The sequence below is a fragment of the Panulirus ornatus genome, chromosome 72 (genome assembly GCF_036320965.1).
Source record: "Panulirus ornatus isolate Po-2019 chromosome 72, ASM3632096v1, whole genome shotgun sequence".
In the NCBI taxonomy this organism is placed as follows: domain Eukaryota; kingdom Metazoa; phylum Arthropoda; class Malacostraca; order Decapoda; family Palinuridae; genus Panulirus; species Panulirus ornatus.
This window is the reverse complement of record NC_092295.1, coordinates 4,202,756-4,222,184: the sequence shown is the minus strand read 5'-3', so window position 1 is coordinate 4,222,184 and position 19,429 is coordinate 4,202,756. Positions and strand designations below refer to the sequence as shown.

General features: G+C 37.9%; 1 protein-coding gene across 9 annotated transcripts in view; it reads left to right on the top strand.

Moving 5' to 3' along the window:
* pros (homeobox protein prospero) overlaps positions 1 to 19,429 on the top strand; it is an 844,893-nt gene that overhangs the window by 230,339 nt on the left and 595,125 nt on the right. For 7 of the 9 annotated variants that reach the window (XM_071660580.1, XM_071660579.1, XM_071660584.1 and 4 more), the window contains exon 3: positions 15,315 to 15,329. The exons of the other annotated variants lie outside the window; for them this stretch is intronic. The gene's annotated coding sequence lies outside the window, so the exon portion shown is untranslated. The remainder of the gene's footprint in view (positions 1 to 15,314; positions 15,330 to 19,429) is intronic. 9 annotated transcript variants of the gene reach the window in all.

Here is a 19,429-nt window from a genome sequence, read left to right as displayed (position 1 = left end):
TCGTGTATTTTGTATGAACTTCATCTGATTTTTAAGGGAATTATATTTCCTTGTGAACTCATCCATACTTATACCTTTTTGGGGTATTTCGTGTGGAACTCATCCAAGGTCTTTTAACCTTTTAATTTCCAATATCAGAGACTTTGCAATATATATAAGACTTCAAGTAATGACTCTGGAAATGGAAGGCTTAAAGTCCAGTTAGTTAAACTTGCATGCGAACGATCAAGCCTGTCCGGCCTAGCTAATTCCCTAGTTAAACTGGACGATAATTAATCAAATGTAGAGTAATTACTTAAATTGTACGGTAAATGGTGTGGGCTGCTGAAAGAAAATGTAGATGCTCCTAGCCCTCTGGTGATGCTCCACATTTTGCATTATGTGATAGAAAACGAGACATTGTTGACAAGTATAGAAAGGATATCATAGAAGGGAAATTCATGTTAGAAGATGGTGATATATTGTAGGACAGACATATCAACTGTTCACCAGTATCAAAATCAGCATTTCAAAATATTTTTCACTAGAATTACAATATACTTTTGTTTCTCTTGTAAGATCAATATAATATCATAACTCGCTTTTTTCTATTTCATTTTTCTCTATCTTTCTTTTGTTACTTATTCTCTTTCATTCTTTATCAAACCATTTTCTCGTTGTTTGATGTAGTTATTTGATGATTCTGTTATTATCATTATCATAAGTAGTAGTAGTAGTATAGTAGTAGTAGTAGTAGTAGTAGTAGTAGTAGTAGTAGTAGTAGTATCATTATTATTATTATTTTCACTATTATTATTGGTGTTGTTGTTGTTATTATTATTACTATCATTATTATTATCATTATTATTAGTAGTAGTAGTATTACTAGTATTATTATCATTATCATTATTGTTATTATCATCATTATTATTATTATCATTATTATCATCATTATCATTGTCATCAGTATTATTGTTATTATTATCATTATCATTATCATTATTATTATTAGTGTCACTAATGTTATTGTTATATTACTATTATTATTATTATCATTATCATTATTATTTTTATTATTATTAATATCATTATTATTATTATTATTATTATTATTATTATTATTATTATTATTATTATTATTATTATTATTATTATTATAATCATTATCAGTATTATTATTAGCATTATCATTATTATTATCATCGTTATTATTATAATCATTATCATCATTATTATTACTATTATTGCTAGTATTATTATCATTATTATCATTTTGATTAGCATCATTATCATTTTCATTATTATCATTGTTATTACACAGACCAGACTGTGAGTTCCATATCGAGAGAAAGACATTACAAGACAATTTGAGAAGGACGCAGGAGATGACATCGTGCTGAGCTTACCTCTAGACCATCATATGTGAAGAGGGATCGTGAACCAAGCCGTGTTTTGGACGGTGTCAAAATTGTCTTCAGGTACATGGTCTGCAGGATGTTCTGGGAGATGTTCGTTCTCCCTAGGTTGGAATAATGTCGTAACAGTCTGCTCTCCTTACTTGAGGAGGCACATAGAACTGCTGGGAAGGGACTGAAGGAATGTAACAAGACTAATACCTGGCCAGTGTGGAATAAGTTACGATGACAAGAGAGGTAGTCTTTGATCCGCCCACTTTCAGAGAAAGAATTGGAGAAGACCGGATAACTGCATATGAATTTCTAGGAGGCCGTGTCGACGTTAACACAGAGCAGTTCACTGAAATCAGAAGAGAACCCAGAAGAACAGGGTACACCTGGAAGTTAAGCAAGGGAAGTGTATGAGGGGAGTTGAGGAAGCGTTTCTTCAGCAACTGAGCTATGGATTTGTGGGACGAGCAAAGCCAGTAGCAGGTGAATGTTGCTGCCATTGGAAAATTCAACAGCTTATGTGACAGAAGTGATGGGATGTGAGCGAGGGGCCTCTCAAGTGTAAAGCTCCTTCCCCTATGCTTAAATTGGTAATAACACACACATTTGATATATATATATATATACATATATATATATATATATATATATATATATATATATATATATATATATATATATATATATATATATATATATATATATATATATATTTCTTTTCCTCTCCGTAATATAAATCTCTCAGTAAAATGATCAATAATAGTTCATAGGTTTGTTTGTCGGATCACGGCGAAAAGTTTTAATTTTTCCTCTGTCGATGCATTTATACATAGATATATATGTATATTCAATTTCTTTGTTTAGATGCCTTCCAAAACAGGTGTTCCGACTTTTGACATTATTCTCAGCATTAAACAAACATACAGACAGTGTGGGTTTGACAGGGGTACAGGAGCGCTTGGAAATTTACCCTCGTGATACAGGTTAAATATTCCATGGTACCAGGTTCCCCAGCTGGGATATGGGTAAGGCCCGGCATACTCCACATTCATCCCGTGCCGGTACGGACATATGCACGTATACATACGTCCTAATACAGTAGCAACACTTGATCAGGGTCTAGGAGGGAATCCACGAATATCAAAACCCAAAATGGAATCTGACCTTAACTAGGTCGTTAAAGGACTTGTTTAGTTATTTTGTAGGGGAGAGAGGACTGGCCTTCTGTTACTTCTTCCCTTCTGCTGAAACAATATCAGTCTATTCATTTATGATAAATTGTTTTTTCTTTTATAATCTATTCAGAAAAGGAAATAGGAAGTAAGTGTTCAATTTTGGGAACACCAAAAGTATCCTATATACATATTGGAAAGGATCACAATTTTGCGCGTGATACATATATATATATATATATATATATATATATATATATATATATATATATATATATATATATATATATATATATGTTTCATTTCTCCATTATTTCTTGTCTTCTGTTTATTCTTTTCGTTGGATGAAACCTATGCTCTTGATATTCCACAGATTTCCTTTGTCAGTATACCCTTTCCACATGGTTTTCCTTCATGGATATTTCTCTCCCGCCTTTCTTGCCGAAGGAAGTATTGGATTTGGGGAGGCCTTATGCTTTGCTATCCTGTCTCTATCTATTGTGAGTAGAGAGAAGCCTCTTCCTCTTGCTTTTTTATCACAGCCTATATCGGAGGAAGATGAGGAAGAGCCGTCTGCTTTACTACCCTGTCTCCATCTACAGCAGTTGGTTAAGAGGAATTTTCTGCTTTGCTATCCTGTCTCCATCTACAGTAGAGGGTTAGGAGGAATCTTCTACTTTACTATTCCGTCGCCATCTATGTGGATTAGGAAGGATACTCTTACTGTCCTCCAACAGTTCTCTTTCATCTGTCTTTCTCATGTAATCCCTTTCCTATCTTGCTTCCTCTTCCACCCCCTCACACTCTCCCATCTCACCTTGTGCACCCTTGAACTCCTCCATGACTTCCTCTCCCACAGCATAAAATCCGCCATCACACAGACTTTCTACCCTCTGGCTGTTATAAGCTAACCCCCCCCACCTCAAGGCCACTACCACAACTACTATCCCCCCACACTATCACCACTACACCCAACACTACCAACAGCATAACCATCACTACCCCTCCCCAGTCACCCCCACTCCCTCACCTACCTCCTTTCAAACCCGATATTAATCTCACTTATGGCTTTGTCCCCCTTTTTTCAATATATTCTGTACTCCTCTTATGCTTGTGCTGTGCTTGTGCCGGCATGGCGTACTACAAGCATCATCCACTGGAAATAAAAGAGGAAAAAAGAGATAGACTTTGTCTTTCTTAACGTTTCTCTTGAGGCAAAGATTAATATTCGAAATATATCCAATAGTCGCATATCATTCCTGAACACATAGTCTGTTTTGCATTTTGGCAATATTAGAGAAATGCACACCTTTACGTGGAGTCCACATCATACAGTCATTATCACTCCCCTTCAATGGATGGACATTTTCAGCAAATGACTGTAGCAGATATTCATGCATCCCCGATGGTGTGTATGGGAATGACGCGTATGTCCGTGTGTATGTTATGATCCCTTGATTACGATACCGATCGTACTTAAAGGGTTAAGTCGTCGTCCACTAGGGCTAAATCCTCGTCCTCAAGGGTTTAGGTTGTCGTACTCAAGGGTCGTACCACCATATTCAAGAATCGTTCCATCTTGCGTTTTTTTCATTAACGGTGATTAAGTTCCCTGACTTAATCATCATCATCAAGTTCTGATAAACAGCTTACTCCATCTATATTATAACGCCATAAACACCATCTCTAGTGGCTAATAATGAACCAGTTAAGATAAATATTTCGATTCTAATCGTCCAGTATCTGGATTTAATCGTTTGGTTTCACTAATCAATCCATTCATTTCTTATAATCGTTTGTATTTCTTTTTTTCATCAATATGTGCTCCTGCCTGATAGGGATTTTTATTCTGGGATGGTTTTGTTACCTTCTGACGCTGGTATGCTTAGGGAACGAACTATTAAGTCTTCTGTGTTACTATAAGGCTGATTCCCCAACGTGAGGGAAGCCTTATTAACGTTTAGTAAGCCTTGAGCCTGCTCTCTCTCTCTCTCTCTCTCTCTCTCTCTCTCTCTCTCTCTCTCTCTCTCTCTCTCTCTCTCTCTCTCTCTCTCTCTCTCTCTCTCTCTCTCTCTCTCTCTCTCTCTCTCTCTCTCTCTCTCTCTCTCTCTCTCGCATTTCCTCTTCCTCTCCCCCCCCCTGCTTGAAAAGTCCAGGCACAGGAGTTACAAACTCCCTCTCAGTTACACAAAAGTGTCACTCATAATCATCCCTGAGTGACAGTGTTCAGCCACACTCTACGAGGCACCGTAACTCGTGCCTCAATCACTCTTGGTTTATCGCAGAATCACCGTCACTCTGGATGGCTTAGGATGTGGTTTGAATTATGAATCAGCGTTTTATCCAGATGGGTTTATAATGGGTTCTTGTTTTAGTGCTTGATTGGTGTTTTGCACTTGGCTCAGTGTTGGAGATATCAAGGTTTGACTGGTGGTTTAAGACTGCGCTGTGGTAGGTTTAGGTTATAAAGCATGTTGCTTTAGCATCTGGTTTATGATGCTTTGTAAGTAATTTAGTAGTTGAAGTATCATGGTTTAGGTAGGGTTTATAATTGTTTTGTTCCTGCTGTAGCTTTTGAAATAAACCAGTTTCATCTAGGGTTTATGTTTACTTTAATATTGGTTTATGAATCATGGTTTATCTAAAGGGCTTACAACTACTCCGAAGATGATTTAGATTTTGAAATTCCTTCATCTAAGTATTGCTTGTTTGCATATGTTTCGTATCGTATAATACTCTTTCTTAAATACTGTCGTGTTTTCATATGATACCAGTCTTTACACGTTGTCATGTTTTTATACAATATTTTTCATTATACGTTGTCATGCTTTGATACAATATTTTTTGCTATACGTTGTCATATTGTATATGATGCTCTTCGTTAAACATTGTCATATTGTTAATAGCGCTCTACGCTGTACGTTTTCTTGTCATATATCATATATTGTCATGTTTTTGTATCATACCCTTTCCTATATGTCATTATGATTTTGTACCGTACTCTTCATTATATATTATGAGCTAATTCATTTTCCTTACAAGGCAGACTAGATAGAAACAATCCTTAATCAAGGTTTTGCCGTCCTCATACCATACTTGAATGATATATCATACCTCAGTCATATATTACTATACCTTGATAATATATCAGTATACCTCGATTATACTCAGCCGTTGACGTATATCAACATTCTTAGTACATACTCCTCTCCCTAGGGTACTAAATCAGTTCCCCTTCCCATAAGTGTGACAGGCAATCCATATCAGCAGTGTGTCTCTGTGTACGTAGGTGAAGCAGCATGGCAGACCCTTGTCGAACCCCCGTCGCATCCCTGTCGAACCCTCTCTCAAATTTTCACGTCATGTGCTCAATGCTTCACTTGCTTACCTTCCCTGAAGTAAACAGAGTGTAGTCTGTAATTCAATATCACTTTTCCTTTCGTTAGCTATTGACAGAAGGGAGATGGGACGAGTTAAGAAGCTGTGGATAAGCCAACTTGATAAATGCAGCAGAAGGGACAAATTACAGCTGTAGTACTGAAGATAATCATTTATATAGACTTTATCTGAAGAATGTAAGAACTTTAGAACATGTGAGGAGGAACTGCATGAATACGGGAGAGAAATAAGGTATGTGGCTTGAATGAAGAATGTAAAGTTAGAAAGGAAAAGAGGACACAATACAAGAGAAACGCTGAAGGGGTTAATTGGTGATGAAGCACTGGGATGCAGGAGGTGTGAAGGAATGGAATGAGGGATGCCCACTAGAGCGCCGAACGGGGGCAGTGACCGTGCCAATGAACAAAGTAAAAGCGGGAAGGAAAGTGTCAGAACGAGAGGAAAATTAGTCTATTGACTATTGTAGGGGAGACATGGACGTGACAGAGAAGGGAAGGGTGTACTGATAGTGGAAATATTTTTGATATGTGAAGAGCAAGGAAAATTTATAGCACTGGGTGAGTGTTTCAGATTTTTATGCCAAGAGAAAATTAGTAAATATATATAAGGTTTAGGGGAAAAAATGTATCATTATGTATAAGAGCAGCTAAACAAGATGATTAGACCCATTCAATGTGTCGGATCCACGGGTTCATCAAAGGGATAAATTGCAAACGAAAAAAGGTTTTAGGAAAATGTAGATCCATTGTCTAGGGAGAATTATTGAAAAGTTTTTGTTTACCGTTTGAAGTATGATGGAAATTGATGATATCAGTGGTTCTTCCTTATACAAATATTCCAGGGAAGAATATAAGTCCAAAAAATATGAAAAATACTATTATTTATCGTGTAGATAAGACATGCTGAGAATGTTATCATATGTAGAGAATTCTGAGCACCTAAGCATGCAGGTAATATCATACAGAATTATGCTTTGCTTTCAAAATAGTTAAGATGAAATCAAAGATTTTGTATTAGGTAACAGGATGATCTGAGTATATGTTCTAGAGAACAGTTCGTACTGTCGTGCCTCAAATGGTTAAGAAAACATTGTGTTCAGCTAGAACTAGAAATAAGGTTTCTTTGCGCTCATATGAAAATAAGAGCATATTGCTTCTAGTGGTTACAAGAAAAGTGATGAAAATGCTAACAAATACGAATGATTAAGTAAATGTCAAAATAGATTCACACACTTAAACGACTTTCACAAGTATACTTTTTTCACCAGTCACACGTTTCCAATCACAGATCAGAGGGCTTGGGTCCCAGTCACAAGATAACTAATGTCATGACAAACTTAGACCCTTGAAAGGGTTGCAAGGAGAATAAGAACGAACTGCGGCTCATAAAGTAAGGAACTACAGGTCAGATAGACGAAAGAGATTTATAATACTGCGTAGAGATGAGGGAATTTATGGTAGGGTTGTGGAAGGGGGTGAAAGAGAGTCCTCGACAAGAGCTATTGTGCTAGTGGTGTTGTTAGAAGGGAAGGTGGTTCACCCATCGCCATTATTATCATCGTAATTCCCTTTCCCCCCCTCATTACTGTCATTGTCATCGCTATGATGATCATTAGCAGGGTTTTCTGCGTTGTTGGAGACCTCAGTGTCATCATCAACGTTGCTGGTGTCGTCTTCATCATCATTATAGTCGTGGATGTTGTTGTGGTCGTGGTTGTCGTTATGGTCGTGGTTGTTTGTCGTAGTTGCCGTCTTCGACCTCGTCCAGAACTTTACAGACAAGTTACATAAACTTAATTACAGATGTGTGAGCTGCGGTTGTAAGCTTCCCAGGTCTGTTTCACTTGTTCTTAATGTTTTCTCCTCATAGCTAGGACATGAAGGAACTCATTTCATGAGATACTACATAACTAACTCATGTAATGAACTACAACGTAATTTAACTCAGGTCATGAATTACAACATGACGTAACTCAAACCCTGAGTTACAACAGGACATAATTCAAGCCCTGAGTTGCATCACGTTGTAACTTAAGGTCTGAGTTACGGAAAAGGGACAACGAAAAGAACAGGAAGATCCACAGAACTATAGAAAAGGAAGAATCATAAGTGGTCAAAAACATTAGTTGCTGATCACGAATTACGACGAGAATAATTACCGTGATTACCAGGCTTCTAATTCCAAGGTAATTATAGATCAGAGATCTTAAAGTTGCGTAGGATTCTGGTCTTTTGCACGCTATGATACCACAGGAAGAGTCTTATTCATATCATTCGGTTGATTGGAGCAAGTATGATTCACGAATGAGGAAAGTTGTGATGGACGGAGAAAGTATGATATCCGGATAGGAAAAGCATGACAGCCGGAAGAAGGTATGATGGGTAGAAATGGTATGATAGACGGTTATTGAAAGGATGATAGTCGGTTGACAGAAGCATGATAGCCGGGTATGGAGAGCCTAATAGCTTTCCTTTATCAACGTGGTGTGTAGAGTTTCTTCATCAGCAGATCTGTGCCATAAATCAACCTTGATTGACCTCACTCGCACTTTAATTGGTCACAGCAGTAGGCTTTTAGACGCTGAAATCAACGATATTGTGTACTGTACATTTTTTCCCCGTACACTTGTACTACATCATTCAAACTATCACGCTAGGGCTCTATAATCATCAGAGCACTTATGTGATGGCTCCATCTAAGGCATCTGGGGTGGCATTAAGTCTATTCTGAATAGCCAAAGGTAATTTCCTCTTTCAGAGACCATCTTTTTCCTTAAGCTTTTGACTGTTAGAGGGAAAATGATTCGTGTTTAGTACACAGTTGGTCATCTGAATGTTTCAGTGAATGGTGGTGAATTATGGTTTTAGGATGTTTACGGTGATAATGATAATGGTAATTACCTGTTTGTACAGTAAGGGAGCGATTCTTTGCTCATAAGACATGGCGAGTCCCAAGGGAGCGAACCGTGGTGTTTGAGAGTCCTGCCATGGTTCTCGAGGGTCGTTCCAGAATGCTGAAACATATTCAAAGCTTCATAACAAATGAAGTTGAATATATAGTAGCTCCGAACCACAAGAGGTTGAAACACTTTTCAAGCTTCGAAACACAAGATGATGATTCATTACCAAAGCTCCGAAGCTCAAGAAGTTCAAACACTGTCGCAGCTCCGGAACATAAGATGGTAAAACACGTTCAAAACTCCGAAATACAAGGGATCGAAACGTTTTCAAAGCTCCAGAACCATAATAAAAAGTATGCTGTAATGAGGCTTATGAAGCTACTTTTTCGATGTCTCATTTTAGTAAGACCCTAAGTCCGAGATATCTGTGTCTTTTACAGTGAATTACAGTGACACATCGATCCATATACTTACCAGATCTTCAGCACTAAACAGAAAGGGAATTTATCGCTTCTCGCATGTTTTGTATTTCCATCCATCCTTTTTCACAGTTTTTCCCGGGATTACGATGGCTCTAATTACACCCGAAGCACATTAACACAATCGACATTGTTGCTCATTTGTCCAAAACAGTGGACAACACTGGATAACAAGGAGAAACACGTCTATTAACCTGTTTATCTCCCCGTGTTCATACACCCTTGTTCATTCTGACCCCTACCTTCTGGCTACTGAGGTTATATTGTCGCTATTGTTGTGAGTTTTTGTGGCTTTTGTCGTTGTTCTGCCGTCACTGGGGCTGCTCCCACTCGCCTATGGTCCCCAAGGTCGCTTTACACACGCCTTTTGCAATGCGCCGATTGTCTTCTGAATAATTTTCGACGGGTAGCAAGAACGACAAACCGCAAATCAAACTTCTGTCAGTCAAGATATATATATATATATATATATATATATATATATATATATATATATATATATATATATATATATATATATATATGTGTGTGTGTGTGTGTGTGTGTGTGTGTGTGTGTGTGTGTGTGTAGTTCTGTGTATTAATCGTATGTGTGAATAATACACATAGTGCATTCTCTATTATAGATCTGTTTACCTGAATGCTTTACCCTAAACGTATCATCGGAACAACAATCATTTTGATGAGAATTTTTTAAACTAATGTTCCTTCACGAGACTGTCATCAGTAAACCAACCCTGAGATAAAGTTCAGAAAGTGACGGTCTTTAACAACAGCTCCAGTAGTCGTTAAGTATACCATTGGATCCCCGACTGAAAGTGTTAGACAAGTCTGGGCCTCAATTCCGTGTATCAGATCAATTATCTAGTCCACTGTCGAAATAATTCATCAGTTGGGTCCAGGCGAAGGAAAATGTTGAATTAAATCGCTTTAAGTCGACCGTCTTTTATTATGTAAAGATCTGTCTTAGAAAATGTTATCGTGAAGACTTTTGTTGAAAAAGAAAAATATAATATTCAATTGTTTCGTAATTATACGTGTGTGTGTGTGTGTGTGTGTGTGTGTGTGTGTGTGTGTGTGTGTGTGTGTGTGTGTGTGTGTGTGTGAGTGTAATGTTGCGGTGGTTCCAATTTGAAGCAGACTTCCACAGAAATGAGAAGTATGAGACAAAATGTTTAAATTATCTTAAACATCCATGAACATTTTCTCCAACCATCTATTCATCATGTTTTTTATCTGTTTCTTTATAACTTTCAGTATAACTAATTTGATTATCTTAAATATCTATCGCATAAGGCTTCATTTTAAACACACACTCACACACACACACACACACACACACACACTAGAGAGAGAAAGTGGTTCAGATATATAATCAAATAATCAACACTTCATCATTACTATTTTTCCCTTATAATTTCCTATCTCTTTGTATTCCATCACAAGAAATACCCCTGCCTTTCTTATGTTTTCATTATGTTCATCAATTTTAATTTATGATTATTTTGCAGATATCTTCCTTGTCCTGAGCACCACAAACCAATGCCAAACCTCTCCTTCAACAACAACGTTTGTCTCTTGTCTTAACGAAGATGAATTTCATATACAAATCTGCGAATAGATTCAACCTCAAATTCATAAAATGGAAACCCTCTCCATAAATCATTTATTGATTTTACCAACCTGTGTCAATAATTTATCTTTTTAGCCATATCAGTATTAATTTCTCAGAGTGATAACGTGTCCCATTTTTTGATGTATTATTGATTGAAATTTATTCGAAGTAACATTGTCAATGTGGTTAGAATTAAGGAATAGATTTATATTAAATGAAGTTCATACTTGTGAGGCGAGAGACAGACTGAGAGATGTCTTATGTAGGAGACCTCACAGAGAGACCCAATCAAGCTTATGTCACACGAACGTATTTACAGATTATATTAATTGCATTTGTCTGGGTAAGAAATTACAATGAATTTGTCTATCTATTTTTCAAGCTTCATGTTTTCTTCATATGTACATAACTTATGCTCTTCCAATTCTTTATTTCATTATTCTTTCGTTAAATTTGTAAATTTTATTATTTGTGACTTTTATTTCTGTAGACAAACTTTTTTTTCATTCATTCCTTACCACTGAGCGTCACACGTCATGATAAGACAAATCTCGAGAAACAGTGAACTTTGGGAGGCTATAAGATTGGCTCTGCTGATAAGGTATCCAGATGTGAACTGAAATTAGCACAGTTGGCTGAGTTGCAGCATATGTGACTGTCGTTACTCTTGTACAAAGGTTCGAATCTTGCATTTTACGAACTGAATGATTATAAGATAATGAAAAAGAAAAATATTTACCTTTATAAACAATCGATATATTCTTTTACATGCAATCGACATACACCTTTATGAATAGTAGGCATAGGGCTTTATAACCAGTTGATGTAAGTTCCGTTATAACCAATGGATACAATAGTATGATCCACCAAAACAACCAATAAACAGCGAGCATTTACTCTAACCTATGAGGCAACCGTTGTGCCTGATTCACAAACCATAAAGTTGGTCAACACATCTTGGACAGAGTGGCAAGCACATTATCAACGCATGACTCGTGTTGTGATCGCTCATTCCAAACTCTGCGATGCTCTCCAGAACCGAATGCACGATTAAGGAAGTATTCTTCAGAAGTTACAAGAGGGAATTCATAAAGCGTCATCCGTACGCGGAAGTCTTGCCGTGAATGCAAGACTTCCTCTGACTTCCTCAGTTTAAATAATGGATGGAAATGAAGATCGCTTCCTGAAGCCGAAGGTGAGCTGACATTATGCTTTCTGCTCTTTGACACTTCCTGACTTACTGAGGGAAGTGGACACGTTAGAAATACTTTATTGTTTACGTAACTTGCAGAAAAGTGTTTCAGACAATTAATCATATCTTTCATCATCTTTTATGTGAGATTTACTCTGAGAGAGAGAGAGAGAGAGAGAGAGAGAGAGAGAGAGAGAGAGAGAGAGAGAGAGAGAGAGAGAGAGAGAATGTGTGTGTGTGTGTGTGTGTGTGTGTGTGTGTGTGTGTGTGTGTGTGTGTGTAAAAAATTCTCCTGATAGTTGTTTGATACAACAGTTTCCATCAGTCTCCAGCTCAGCACACATCACTCGAACTCTGAACGATCAGTTATTGACAAATCGAACTTGTCTCGATTGTTTGTTCCGTGTTACGTTCTATCCTTAAAAGCATATAGTCAAGAAGAAGATAAGTAACAACTTTTATTGTTGTTTTTCCTTTTATCACCATTTTTGTCGTACTTTGCTCAGCCAAAAAAGCATTTTTTATTGATGCTAAAAATCGCGACATGTTTACAAATCTCAAGCATTCTGACTGGCTCCATTTTCCTCGTCATTCTATACGCATTACTCTCGTCAAGACAAAGTGATCTATTTCAAGTTTCAATCGCCACTCAGAGTAAGTCTTATAGATCAAATCCTCATAAAATGCTGTCCAAACTTATCATTTCCTTGCTGGGGTTGTATCTTGATAGCCTTCAAACTCGTGACTTTGAGAATGCCATATATTTGATTTATTGTTTTATATTTTCTTTACATTTCGTAGTAAGAATTATTTTTGTAAGATCGAGCGTCATAAAGTCATTTCGTCCCGCTGTACGTGGCAATTTAGACGAATAGAAGAAGAAGAATCGCTGTCATTAAGTGGTCATGCTCTTACCTTAACTACACTGTACACAGGTGCGCAAGGATCACTTTAGTTCCAGGTGAGTATCGTGTTTACCTTCCACGTAATGGATCACACGCCAATTTATTCCTCACACCATCAAAGAATTAAGTTACAGAAATGCTCAGAGGAATAGTCATGTCTCCAAGTATTCGATGTGAGGTCATTCTTGGGGGGGAGGGGTGTATGAGAGAAGGCAGGGGTAAGGAATGAAGGATAAAAAGTCTCAAATCAGGTCAGAGGTCATTTATCCTTGAGGTCAAGGGTGGATCTTATGGAACATTTTGTGGTTAAGGGTCACGGATCAGGCAACGTTTTAGGGTCAAGGGTTACGATTATATGGTATTTGGGGGAACATGAACCATGGTTCTTGGAATATGTTTGGATAAAGAACTGTAAGTCTTAGTATATGTTTTGGGGTCAAAATGCATAGAACTTGGGCTATATTTGAGGTCAAAGGTCAGGTTACGTTACGGATCAAGGTCAGAGGCCTTAATTAAGATTGAGGTTACATGTGGCTGTTCATGACGGCTACGAGACGAAGGAAAAATCTTCGTCTCAGGCATCACCTCCGTAGAACACGTGGGAGGGTTGACAACACGGCTGTGGCAAGACGCAACTTTCCAGGAGTGCTGTACTCTTACCTAAGTAGAATGACGTCATTCGTTGTATAGTCAAGGTAATCAAAGGACCTGTTATTGATCTACTTGCAACTTGGTGCCAAACGCCGCCACTAACAGTGCTCTCAATCAATGCCAGTTGCCTTCCTGACCCTGATTTTCTATTCATCTACCTTCTCACACTTTGATAAATAGCATCTATAATTTCCATAGCAATAGCAATATCGAAACTGAAGACAACAGATGCTATACTAGCGATGTGTGTTGATGGTATCGTTAGACAGTGATGGTAAACACTGTAAAAACAATAAACAGTTGAGAGAACCACCAATCTCCGTAGTAATTGTAATCAGTTGACAGTGTGACGACACGGCATCCCACCCTCTGCTCAGAAATAGAAAGACGTGCTTTCAAAAATTCTATTTTTTGCTTCACTCGTAGGAGAACACAACGTTAGATCAGCAGTCCCTTAGGGTCACCAACCACAACAACCCCTGTACATGATTTTTCCCATACGAAAGTGTGGATGATTGAGTATCGTACCTTCCATTTAGTGGGGAGCAGCCTCTCCTCATTATACTTTGGGAGAGATTCTCCCGACGAAGGACATGCTTACCCAGCAGGTATGTGCCTGGAGGTGAGATGGGCATAATGAATAAGATCATGGCATCTGAGAACCTCTACGCTGATTTTTGAAAACCTAACCACAACGATATTAATGGAGACAGTTAAAGCTATCAAATGAAGTTTATACTAAAGCACAAACTGTAAAGAGCGGTAAGATAAAGACAAGACTTTGTGGATTAATGTAGGGGATTGTATTTACAACAAGGAAAAACGCAAATGTATCGTATGACCGATTATACTTTAACCTTTCTTAATCTAAACTAACATCTGTTGTCTATGCCGGTTGTCCTGTATCTCTCCCTTTTCAGAGGCGATTATCATACTCATCTATGCTATCTAGAGATTTCTTCAATACTCACAAGTAAACTTAACTACTCTCCATCTAAGTATTCAAGTAAGTCATCTTTCATTTAGGAGAAAGTTACTTCTTAAACATCTCTATATTGGATTTTTCTATCACAAGTTTCATACAGAGATCTGTAGTAAATATTTTTTCAAAGATTGTGAGGTAGATTATGTCATGTGGGAATGAAAACATTTATTTGGATCAAACGTTTCGTGTTCCGTCGGAAAAATAATGTGTAGCTGTTAACGTTCCTGACAATGACATTCATGGGCAGTCGAGAGTCGGAGCGCTTAGGTTCGAATCCAGGTTGCAGCAGTCGGACCACAGTCAACTCAGCTGTTCATCATATAGAAAAAACATTGTTCATTGAGAATCTTGATAATGAGAATATTCATTTGCATGCCTATATTATACCATTCCTCTTGTCTATATTATCTTTTGCGTTACACTCTAATATGGATAATGCTATATCTATTCTGTATCATTCCTGTTATCTATATCAACAATATGCGATCATTTTGAAATGTGTAGCTGTCTATCTATACTTTTCCCCTACATTTATCTATGCGAAATCTAAGCACCATTTTGATGTGTACAATCCCATACAAATACCCTTGACATTATTCTAAATCTATTTCTAACATTCTTTTGTTTTTTCAGAGAACGGATGAATCGGTAAGATTTTGCGTCCATCTCCAACAGTTCCAACAACAACGTCAACAGCTCTCTCTCCACCATCGTCCATCAGTGTCAAATGTTGGAGGAGAGAATATGTCACACCTAAAGACACCGTGACGTCAATGATATGACAGGCTATAAGGCATTATGTCATACGAATATGGCTGGTTTAGCACGTTTTGTTGGATCAATGCACTTCTCTGCCTTCTTGAGCACGACGGTTTGACCCTGGAGTATGATGGCTTGGTGGCTGACCTTATCCTTAAGAATGAGGTCAAAGGCCAGGCTGTAATACTCAAGGGTCGTCCCATCGTTCATAAGGGTCGTACCGCTGTGCTCAAGGGTGGTATCATCGTGCTCAAGGATTGATTAATGTAACAATATACCAATCAATTGCAATTCTTCTCTGTATAGACTACGATTGATTCTTAGGTTTTCATACGTACATCTGAAAGTCATCTTTTTGGATAACCCATAAGGAGTGAGTGACTTTGGTAAAACCTATGGTCTTAGTTCCATGTTGTCCTTGGTTTAGTCTGCTGTATGAGTGCTGCTTAATGCCTTATGATTAGCTTAAATAGCGAGAGATCTGACGAGTTGATTCCTCACAAGAAAGAGGAAATTGGGAAAACACAGGACTGCAAGATTGAAATGCATTCCATAAACCTATTATGATTAGTATCATTATCATTATTATCATTATCATTATCATTATCATCATCATCATCATCATCATCATCATCATCATCATCATCATCATTCGACTAAGTGATTTTCGTAAACATAATTGCATTTGTATTCTTGTTCTTCTTTCATTCACTTCACGGAAAACTGTGCATTAAGAAATAACCTGTTGCATGACATCTTAATGATCATAACAGCCACGTTACCTCAGATATCTTTAGGTACACAATGTCTAAACAATCGTTAGTCTCTTATCTTTGATCCCAATTCTTTTCAAAATCACTGGACACTTTTTATGAATACTAGGCTTTATTTCGCAAGTTAACAGACGGAAAATGCCTGTGTCTTTTATCATGTTCTATACGATGCTTTATATTGCAGAATCAAAAGATTAACTTGTCGTAACTATACTGTCTTAGGTAAGTTTGGGAGATCTTGGATACTAGTGACCTTATCTGGACATCGCTTCATTTGCTTGACAGTGATATGTCTCGGGCGAATCTTTCAGTAATGTTTATTTTAGGTTATCTCATTCTAAAGCTGTTTGTTGTGATGGGCACAGTAAGTTAGGAGGCTGATGTGTGATAGATTTAAGACAACTGAGTGTGTTGTGTTGAAAGCATAGCCAAATGGATATGTACATTTTGATTCATACCCACTTCACATGTAGAGAGCATTGTGGTGTGGGATCATGACTACAGAAATGCAAGAAAAGTCGTATATTATATAGGAAGGTAGTGATATGATATTTTTGAGTCAAACCCAAGTGAACTATATTCTATAATGGACATGATGATATGTTTGTGTATTTACCTGAAATGGGAAATCTGCACTAGGAAAGGGAGACTGACTCCCTAGCGAAGATTTCTATGAGATGCCAGTTGACAGAACAATGATTCAGTGGCTTTCGTTTAGGAATTGTAGTTACTATCTCCTTTGCAGTTCTCTGTAAACGACTGGCTGAACGGCGGAGAATATAGCTCAGAACGTAAATAAAGGCAGAAAAAATATGAACATGCACACTTCTCTTGTCGTAAGTGCTATGGTCATTCATATCTTGATAGATAAGTGGGCCATAGTATATGACTTTGATTTCCATTGTGACGCCACTGTTGCATTTACTGGTCAATATGTGATACCAGGCGAGCCGCCACACATTCTATATGTATTATTTGTCAAAGCTGGAACAACTTGTATCATGGTGTCACCTCGAATCTATGTTGTCTTTGGAACACATGTTCTGAATCGCTGCGGACTCCAGTCTGGTCAGCTAGCCCTGCCAGAATAATTTCAGTGACGATTCTACTATATCAGAGTTAGAAGCAAAGCTGTGTACTGAATGACGAATGTATATATATATATATATATATATATATATATATATATATATATATATATATATATATATATATATATATATATATATATATGAGGATTGGCGGAATGCGTGCATAGTGCCATTGTACAAAGGCAAAGGGGATAAGAGTGAGTGCTCAAATTACAGAGGTATAAGTTTGTTGAGTATTCCTGGTAAATTATATGGGAGGGTATTGATTGAGAGGGTGAAGGCATGTACAGAGCATCAGATTGGGGAAGAGCAGTGCGGTTTCAGAAGTGGTAGAGGATGTGTGGATCAGGTGTTTGCCTTGAAGAATGTATGTGAGAAATACTTAGAAAAGCAAATGGATTTGTATGTAGCATTTATGGATCTGGAGAAGGCATATGATAGAGTTGATAGAGATGCTCTGTGGAAGGTATTAAGAATATATGGTGTGGGAGGCAAGTTGTTAGAAGCAGTGAAAAGTTTTTATCGAGGATGTAAGGCATGTGTACGTGTAGGAAGAGAGGAAAGTGATTGGTTCTCAGTGAATGTAGGTTTGCGGCAGGGGTGTGTGATGTCTCCATGGTTGTTTAATTTGTTTATGGATGGGGTTGTTAGGGAGGTAAATGCAAGAGTCCTGGAAAGAGGGGCAAGTATGAAGTCTGTTGGGGATGAGAGAGCTTGGGAAGTGAGTCAGTTGTTGTTCGCTGATGATACAGCGCTGGTGGCTGATTCATGTGAGAAACTGCAGAAGCTGGTGACGGAGTTTGGTAAAGTGTGTGGAAGAAGAAAGTTAAGAGTAAATGTGAATAAGAGCAAGGTTATTAGGTACAGTAGGGTTGAGGGTCAAGTCAATTGGGAGGTGAGTTTGAATGGAGAAAAACTGGAGGAAGTGAAGTGTTTTAGATATCTGGGAGTGGATCTGTCAGCGGATGGAACCATGGAAGCGGAAGTGGATCATAGGGTGGGGGAGGGGGCGAAAATTTTGGGAGCCTTGAAAAATGTGTGGAAGTCGAGAACATTATCTCGGAAAGCAAAAATGGGTATGTTTGAAGGAATAGTGGTTCCAACAATGTTGTATGGTTGCGAGGCGTGGGCTATGGATAGAGTTGTGCGCAGGAGGATGGATGTGCTGGAAATGAGATGTTTGAGGACAATGTGTGGTGTGAGGTGGTTTGATCGAGTAAGTAACGTAAGGGTAAGAGAGATGTGTGGAAATAAAAAGAGCGTGGTTGAGAGAGCAGAAGAGGGTGTTTTGAAATGGTTTGGGCACATGGAGAGAATGAGTGAGGAAAGATTGACCAAGAGGATATATGTGTCGGAGGTGGAGGGAACGAGGAGAAGAGGGAGACCAAATTGGAGGTGGAAAGATGGAGTGAAAAAGATTTTGTGTGATCGGGGCCTGAACATGCAGGAGGGTGAAAGGAGGGCAAGGAATAGAGTGAATTGGAGCGATGTGGTATACAGGGGTTGACGTGCTGTCAGTGGATTGAATCAAGGCATGTGAAGCGTCTGGGGTAAACCATGGAAAGCTGTGTAGGTATGTATATTTGCGTGTGTGGACGTGTGTATGTACATGTGTATGGGGGGGGGGGGGGTTTGGGCCATTTATTTCGTCTGTTTCCTTGCGCTACCTCGCAAACGCGGGAGACAGCGACAAAGTATAAAAAAAAAAAAAAAAAAAAAAAAAAAAAAAAAAAAAAAAAAAAAAATATATATATATATATATATATATATATATATATATATATATATATATATATATATATATATATATATATCGATAGATAGATAGATAAGAAAGAAAATAGTTACGAGTAGATACAATGGTATTTTGCCGAAGGACAGAACAAGCGCGTATCGTTCATCACAAGATAATCTAGAGTTACGAGGAAAGTATCGTGTGACTTACATGTTGTCAAGTGTCATGTGTCAGACGGGGAGGCTGTATGTCTGTGGAGTGATTGCCAGTAGCCCATGTGTGGGTGGGGTAGAAAGAAAACACAGCAACCTGGAACAATAGAGTACACCTTCACAGTCACTGAATTGCTGGCTCACTGTCCAACCGTCACTAACTTTGCTGATACCCGGG